This window comes from Myotis lucifugus, unplaced genomic scaffold (genome assembly GCF_000147115.1).
Source record: "Myotis lucifugus unplaced genomic scaffold, Myoluc2.0 scaffold_86, whole genome shotgun sequence".
In the NCBI taxonomy this organism is placed as follows: domain Eukaryota; kingdom Metazoa; phylum Chordata; class Mammalia; order Chiroptera; family Vespertilionidae; genus Myotis; species Myotis lucifugus.
The window spans coordinates 1,029,038-1,038,174 of NW_005871134.1; the positions used below are offsets into that span (position 1 = coordinate 1,029,038).

At 40.1% G+C, this 9,137-nt stretch overlaps 1 long non-coding RNA gene across 1 annotated transcript; it reads right to left on the reverse strand.

The window, feature by feature from the left end:
* Positions 1-6,352: 6,352 nt before the first annotated feature.
* Positions 6,353-8,932, reverse strand: LOC111826505. The gene is made up of 2 exons (XR_002829847.1): positions 8,854-8,932; positions 6,353-7,430 (listed from the first exon to the last, which is right to left on the reverse strand). It is a non-coding gene; the product is annotated as an uncharacterized LOC111826505 (long non-coding RNA).
* Between the last annotated feature and the right edge of the window lie 205 nt (positions 8,933-9,137).

Sequence of the window (9,137 nt, forward strand, 5' to 3'; positions counted from 1 at the left end):
GGGGTATTTCAACCGTGAAGAACAACGCTCACAAAGGCAATAAGGTGCCTCTGGCCACCAAGGACTGGCCCTGCAAATTCCCAACTTCTTAGAGTCGGAAATGATGCCACAGTGTCTAATGGTTTTTGCTCAATAAATTAATGTTAAATACAAACGACTTTTACAGCCAGTTATCAGTAATTACTAAGCACTAATAACTTTTAAAAAAAAGCTACACTAGGAGCTATAGGAAAGTAACCATAGCAGGGGTCACAATCCCCCACTCTTGATGATTGACATGCACAGGGAAACAAAGATATCTGAAAAGATCAAGGACGTGACACAAATGCTATAAAGACAAGTACAAATTCATATAAACAGCTTAAAGAAAGAAAGATTCAAGTCATCGGAGTATCTAAAAGTAGGTGTTCTTCAGGGAAAATTTCCCTAAGAGAATTCATTTATCCACCAAAAACTTACTAAAAACACTAAAAATTATTCTAGATGCTGAGGATAAAGGGAAGCAAGCAGACAGGTCCTTGCTTTCACAAGGCTAGTCTCACTGGAGGAGAACTAGGGCCAATGGGTTCAAGGACAAGGCTGTAAGTGAAAGCACTGATCATCAGATTCATTCTAGCGTCCTTTACCCTGTAACCATAATAATGCTTGCCAGTATTTATTAAGCACTTGTTATGTACCAGAATCTACTGAGTGCTTTACAAGCATTATCCCATGGAATCCTAGTAACAAACCTCTACAGCAGGTATTATCATTAGCAGCATTTTAAGAATAAGGAAACTAAAACTAGAGGTTAAGGAACTCCCCCCAGAGCACACAGTCAGGAAGTGGCAGGGCCTCAGGATTCAAAGTCAGGCCTGTGGCAGAGGTTTTCACTGCCATGCGATATTCAGAGAGGACAACATTATATTTCCATGAGACAGAACTTTGTTAAAAGGGGAGGCATGGAATTATTCATCTGGCATGAGCTTTATTGTCTCTGAAGAGTTTTTCCCCCCTCAACTCATGAAATGAGGAGTTACACTCCCTAAGCTAGGGTCACTTTTCAGCTTCTGTTTCCATGGTTTCAAAAACAATGGGAAAAGGTATTCAGGTGCTTAGTCCAACTGTTGTGAGTGAAAAGGTCCTTTGAAGGCTGGCACCGCACAGCTCTTAGCCACCAGCTGGGACCATGCTCTTCCAGGCCTTCATTAAGGGGCACATTAGCATTATAGTAATTACTATAAACAGCTGTAGCACAAACCTCCAGCAGATAGGAGGCTGGAGGCTCAAGAACAAAGCGGGAGCCAGGAAAGCAGTGATTGGCTGACCTGGATTCGTTTAGGTCAGGCGTGGCATTTGGTCCTTCAGCATTTCTAAGTTCTCATGAATGTGGATGCTCAGGCAGCAGCCCAAAACCTTCCTCATTTCCATCTCAATCTCCAGAAAGAATTACAATGAGAACAAGAGCCATCGGGGCAGACAACGGACTCTGAATATTAAAGCAAACCCTAGGCAGGAGCTGGCAAAAGGAAGAAGAGAGGTTTTCCTTTTGGACCTAACAAAGGATATCGGCAAACCCTACTCACCCACCTGCCGTAATAGCTCTGTACCAAACACTCTTTTCAAGGAGCTTTTCCAAATCCCTTCCATTATTATTCACTTCTTATCTCTCTGCATTATTAGATATTTTATTAGATATCTCCCATGTATCAGATTCTGAGCTAGGCCCCACAGGAATATAATGAATAAGCACAACCCCAACCTCAGGGAACGAAATCCCATGGGGTACAGGTACATACAGAGGGATTCTTGCTATCTGAGGACAACTAATATCCACAAATGCCATTTAAGTTAACTCAGTAGGGATCAAAGTTCCCCAATAAATTTTTTTAAAGTTGTTTGGGCCTTTAACTTATCAAGATAAACACAAAACAACATTTTTATAATTCTTGATTTAACAAAATTTAAGTTATAATTGCCATGAAGGTAATTCCTAAAACAAAGAACATCTGTCACTTCACATTTGGCTTTCAACACACGTTGATCAAGAGGATCAATTTTGTCAAAATATTCAAGAGCTTCGCCAGTTTTTCCCTAGAGTCTCTTAATTCTTTGTTACTCAAATCATTGTCCTCTGAATCTCCTATTATGTCATTACTCATGCTAATTTGCCCTTCAATGTAAACTGGCCTAACTTTACCTAACCCTCATTTATCAATTTTGTGTGTTTCAAGCCATTCTCCAATATCACTTTATTTCACATGCATAAATTTCTTCATGTTCTGCAGAAATGTCAGTTTTCACTTTAGAATCTATTTGCATTGTATTATTGGATGTTAGTACTATCATTAGAAAGGCATTTATTGACAAGGTAATGGTAAGCCCAATGGTCACCTGGGAGGGATGTCTCAGTGGGGACTAATTTTATAAGTGATCAGATCCTATGGATAACAAACTTCTATATACCTAATTATAGTGCAAAGAATGGGGAGAGTGCTTTGGAAATTCAGAAAAGCTTAATAAATATTTGTTGAGTGAGTAGATAAGTAAATTACTTTATTCAGTCATTCAAGAAGTATTATTGAGAGCCTATTATATGCCAGGCACTGTTAAAGATGCAAGGGAAGACACCGAGTCCTACCTTGTCTTAGTCTATTTGGGCTGCTTAAATAGAATGCCACAGGCTGGATGGCTTACAAACAAGAGAAATTTATTTCTCACAGTTCTGGAGACTAGGAAGCTTAAGATCAAAGCACCAGGAGATTCAGTGTCTGGTAAGAACCTCTTCCTGGTTCACAGATGGCTTTCTTTGCCCTGTGTCCTCACATGGCAGAAGGGGCAAGGAAGCTCCCTGAGGTCTCTTTTATCATGGCACTAATCCCATTCATCAGGGCCCCACCCTCATGACCTCATAACCTCCCAAAGGCCCCATCTCCAAATATCATCACATCAGGCATTAGGATTTAATATATGAATTTAGGGCACTAATCCCACTCATACCCACCCTCATGACCTCATCACCTCCCAAAAGCCCCATCTCCAAATATCATCACATAAGGCATTAGGATTTAATATATGAATTTAGGGGAGACACAACATTCAGTGTGCGTACCCTTCAGGAAATTATAATCATGGACGGTGGATTCGGACTGGAAGCCTGCATAGAAATAATGGCATCCAAGATGGATCTTGAAGAATGAAGAATTTTGAAAGCATAAAAGAAGAAAAGAATTCCAAGCTGGCTGGGCCAGCATGGCTCAGTGGTTGAGTGTCGACCTGTGAACCAGGAGGTCAAGGTTCGATTCCTGGTCAGGACACATGCCTGGATTGCGAGCTTGATCCCCAGTGTTGGGCGTGCAGGAGGCAACCAATCAATGATTCTCTCTCATCATTGAAGTTTCTATCTCTTTCTCTCCCTCTTCCTTCCTCTCTGAAATCAATTTAAAAAAAAAAAAAAAAGAAAAGAAAGGCAAAGGAAATTCCACCGCTGCTAACATCACAAAAAGAGGGACATCCATGCACTATGAGCCTCTTGATGAAAGAACACACCAAAACCTATGACGTGGTCATGAAAACAAAACAAAAACCTGAATCTGATCAAGCCTCCAGATACTAACTTACAAGTAACATATACACAAAACCAAAGAACTTTTTTTTTTTTCCGGACTTCCGTGGGCTCCCTGTGCGCTCAGCTGCCAACCTCCAGGACCAAGGAACTTTCTAAACTATACTAGAAAGATGAAAAATCCAGACAGTGGAAACCTCTACAGGACAAACAATGTGGTTTCTTCAACAAATAAACTGACAGGGCTGGGGACAGGGGATTTAGAGATTAAGAGAGACATGAAAGACATATCAACCAGTCTCTCTGTGTGGCCTTTATCTGGATTCTGTTTCAAAGTATTTAAAAAAAAAAAAAAGTATGACATTTGAGCCACAATTGAATATTAGGATGATGTTAAGGAGATTATTGGGGGATGGGGTGGCTAAGGTTGGGAGGGAGAAATTTGCTTATTATTTAACATTTGACACCATAAGGGTTATTAGGGGCCTTAGCGAGAGCAGTTGTGATAAGCTGGTGGGATAGAGTAGAGTGGAGTACGCTGCCAAGTAAATAGGAGGTAAGAAACTGGAAGCAGAAGTTGTAAACAGTTATTTAAAAAAGACTGGGTGTGAAGGAGAGCAAAGATAGGATTTAGCTGGAGCCTGACAGGATCTCAAGAATGCTTTTGATTGGCGGGGAAGGGGGAAATTGTTTTCCTTTAAATAGAACATTTGAATGTTGCTTATGGTAACTCAGTAGAAAGCAAAATGTAAAGATACAATGAAGTGAGGTTTCTAAGACGGAACCTTGGGAAGAAATCTAAAAGCATATGAAGGAGCAGGCCTTTCCTTGAATCACTTCCTTCCTTGTAAAGGAAGGGGCAAAGGCAAAAATGGGTGCAAATCCAAGCAGATACTTAGATTTAATAGTAGGAATATGAAGCTTCAATATTATGTGCTATGTGAGCCAAAGTCTGGGGCACAGAGAGAGGTGAGGAGAAGGGCAGTGGAGAAAGAGACAAGTGGGAACTGAGGGGAACACGGAAGAAACCCCTGAAGAAAAGCAGCTGATTCCAGAGCCAAAATCCCAGGGAGAAAATCAGGTTTGTAGAAATGGGAAATGAGTAGGTCCCTTAAGACGTCGTTAAGAGAAAGGCTGAGGTGGTATTTTCAGTTTGCAAATATTAAATCCTGTCAAGAGCCCATTAGGGCTGCGGACCCCTTGACCCAGTATTCCCACCTATGGGAATTTATTCTAAAAAAAATAATTTTTGAAAGGCAAAAGCAATATATAGTATCCTATATAATAAAGCATAGTATGCAAATTGTCTCCTCAACCAGGAGTTGTCCCAGGAGTTTGACCAGGGGGTGGGGCAGGCCGGGGGAAGGGAGGGAGTACCTGGCCAGCAGCCGGCAGCCTCTAGTTATAGATAAAATTACAGTGTAATTTACAACAGGAAAAGAAAGACCCAAATGACTGTGATGTTTGAATTTTATGTGACAACTAGGTTAGGCTACAGTACCCACTTATTGAATTAGAAGTGGTCTATTGTGCTGTTGTGAATGCATTCTGTAGAGGTGGGACACATCTATAATCTATTGACTTAAACAAAGGAGGCTAAGGCTGGCCCACATGACTCAGTGGTTAGAGCATCAGCCTGTGCACCAGAAGGTGGCAGGTTCGATTCCTGGTCAAGGGCACATAGGCAGGTTTGATTCCAGCCCCAGTCAGGGTGTGTGCAGGAGGCAACCAAATGGATGTGTCTCTCTCACATGAAGGTCTCTCTTTTGTCTCTCTCCTCTCTCTCTCTCTCCCCTCCCCTCCTTTCATTCTCTCTGATAATCAATGGAAAAAAATATACTCTGGTGAGGATTAATAAATAAATAAATAAATAAATAAAGGAGGCTACCCCTCATAACCTGGGTAGGCGTCATCTAGACAGTTGAAAGGCCTCAGGAGCATAACTGAGATTTCCCTGAGAAAGAATTCTACTCGTTATGTTTCTCTGGTACAAGAGATACAATGGCTTTAAGCAAAGATCATCTTAAATTTTATAACGAACACTAAGAAGTTATATGGAGAAATGTTTATAGGTCAAGAAAAAAGGGCAAATAAACTTAGGTCTACATTGTGATTACAACTATGTAACTTTGTATGTTTATATATAAAAGAAAAAAAAGAGTTTATTTATTAGAATGATGGAATCATGGCTGAATCTTAAATGTCTTAATAGTGTTACAAAACAGTTTGTGAAACAGAGCTCTGTTATTTTTAATGGAAGAAAGCTAACATTATGTTAGGCCTTATTAAAGAAATCATACTAAGCTAAACACACACACACACACACACACACACACACACACAGCTGCCCATTTTGAAATGTTGCCTTTGATAGTAAGTACTAAAAAGAAAGGACCCCCTGGAAGGCAAATATCCCGACAAAGGCCTCAGTCCAGGGCCATTTTTTCAGGAACATGTAATGCCTCAACTCAAATAAAATGAACACCCACACAGAACGGCAAAGTAGCTGGTAATTGGTTTAAGAATTTTCCACATCCTCAGCTGAAGGGCTTGCCTTCAACTTTGACTCAAGTCAGAGATATTTGCACTGGTCAGCTAAACATTTAGCACAGTGAGGTCTCTTCTCCTCTCTCCCAACACCAGACACTGAAGGGATTCTTGTATGTTTGTTGAACTTGAGAAAATCAAATAAATGTTCTTAGCGACGAAGTCATATGGACCTCAGTTTGAATGCTGGCTCCACTTTTATTCATTCAATCAAAAAATATTTGCGTGACTACTATATGCTAGGAATTGTGAATACAACAGTGACCAAAAAAGAAAGATATTGTTTATTTTAAGGTAAAAGATACTATGTTAAAACTTATTCTCTTTGGAGAATGCCTTAAAGAGAAACGATTCTTTGGAGCTTAGGGCAGATAGACATTAATCAAACAATGTCATAGACAGTAAGACTGTGTTCTATATAAACAAATAATTATATGAATGCTGAAGTGTTTAAAGGTGAAGGGTACTGATACATGCTTCGAAATAAGATGGATTGATGAATAAATAGATTAAGGGAGGGCAGATATGCAATAAAGCAAATACAGCAAACTATTACAAACTCTAAATGAAAAATCAAATGTAAGGTATTTGGCACTAAACACCTTAAAGGTCAGTTGTAATGAAGCTGATGATGTCGATTGTTTTTTTTATCTCATTTACCCTCAACATAAGATTGAGGAAAGGGGATACTTGGGAAAGAGAAAAATCACATCCCAAACTCGTTTTTGTTTTTTTTGTTTTTAAAGATTAGGAGGAAATAGATGAAATGCTACTACCGGTTATAGTTCTACAATAAAACTGATGGACTTTGTTGTGGTGGTGGTTTTGTTGTTTTACCTTTTATTCTTCTGTATTCTTCACATTTTCTGAGAACCATGCATCACTTTCATGTATCACTTTTACATTAAAAAATATAAATGTATTTTAAAAACAAACATGGGAGGTTGAGTGAAGACACTCAAATTGGAAGAGTGACTACCAATCTGACAAGATTTTAGCTCACTGGACCCTGGTTATCAATTTCGGGGGAGGAGGGGAATGTTTATTTCCGCAATTAAGGAAAATCCTAGAAACAGATTCTTGAGCTAAAAGCACTCTTATAGACCACTTAGTCCCAACTCCCAACTAACAGGCAATGTAAGTCAAGCACTTTACAACTTCGCAGTTGCTGTGCATTTATCCAGGAAGCTGGTCTGATCCCCACAACACTGTAAAGGTTCCGGCAGCTCTGATGTGATGGAAGAAGCATGAATCAGAAGCTCAAGAGTCAGAAGTCAAGAGTCAAATCATAGCTTTGCTATACAGCCTGAGGTAATGCCATTAACTTCTGTTTTCTCTTCTATGAAACAGAGATAAAACAATACCTGTTTTAGCGAACCCAGAGAGTTTTACTACTCCCCGCCTTGCATCTCTCCTCTAGGTGCACTGAACTAATCAGGGTTCCCCAAACATGCTCTCAAGCTGCTAGCCCTCATACTGCTCTCTCTCCCGCCCCCCGCCCCACCCCTCCCACTGTACTGGGTTACGTTCTGCTCAACTCTCAGAACCCAACTTAGGTGACACTTCCCTTAAGGTTTGCCAGGCTATCCCCATTTCAGGTGGAGTAGATGCCTTTTGCACAGCACAAATCTCCATGTGTCCTTTTTATCTCAATATAGTATTATTGCCTATGGACATCTCTGTTTCTCAACCATAAACTTAAGGGTAGGAGCCAGGTATGTATGATTCATCTGTTTTGTCAGAGCCCATGACAATGCCTGAGGCTTAATGTGTTTAGGAAATGAACTTTAAATAAAAATTAAGACATTCATTTTCATATAATAAGTACATGTTTATGCAAAATGTAATATATGGCGGTACTTCTCAATCTTGACTGCATATCAGAATTAGCTATAAACCTTCCAAAATAGAGATCCTGTGAGATTTTAATTAAGTAGACTTGAGATAGAGCCCAGGCAATTTATTTTAACATCTTCAGACGTGGTTCAAATACATGGCCCAATGAAAAACCACTGATATAGCCTGGCCAGTGTGGCTCAACTGGGTGAGTGTTGTCCCATGCACCAGGAGATGGCTGGTTCCATTCCCAGTCAGGGCACATGCCCAGGTTGTGGGCTCGATCCCCAGTAGGGGGCGTGCAGGAGGCAGCCCATAGATCATTCATGTTTCTCTCCCTCCCTCCCTCTCTCTTCCTCTCTGAAATCCTTAAAAATATTTTTTTTAAAAAGAGAGAGAGAGAGAGATCAGGAAGCATTCTAAAGTGACATTTCCAGTGTGCCACAGCTTAGTTTGAAAGAGTTTAAAAGGCAATATGATATTGTGGCAAAAGTAAAGGACTACATTTAGATTTCTTAAAATGTAGTTTTAAACCAATATTTAGTCATTTACTAATAATGTGCCTTTGAGCAAGCCAAGATTGCTATGATCCGCAGTCTCCTAACTCTTGTAAAATGGAAACACCTCTCTCACAGGACTGTTGTAAAGACTGAACCAACGCAGCAGGGCAAGATGTTAGCCTTTTCCCTGTAGAAACATAAATGTAAATGCATGTACATCTGTCCTCACCCATCGTTCTATGCACAGACAAAGGGAGCAGGCTAAATGGGGGGGGGGGGGGGGGAGTGTATTTTAACTCTCACGGCAATATACTTGCCAAACATTACTATATCCTCCATACGAAAAGATTACAGCACCAGGGTAATGAACATAACACATAACTGGTATCAGGTGGATATGGACTGAAAATGAAGTCTGCCACCTACTTTCAGCAAAACCTTGAATAAGTTCCCTTTGCCAGTCTGAGCCTCAACTTCCTTACCCATGAAAGAGAGGTGCTGGCCATCATCCCGTACGCTTATTTTGAAAAAACATCTCACACAGTGTCTGGTACATAACAGGTGTGCAATAAACTGCTGAATAAGTTTACGACCCGCTAACAACTAGCTAGCCAATTATACTTTTCAAACTTTTCTTTATATTCAATATTTTACTTAAGTTGCTTCATAACCTTGTAAGCTGGTCACAGAAACTTTTACTATCCCCGTTT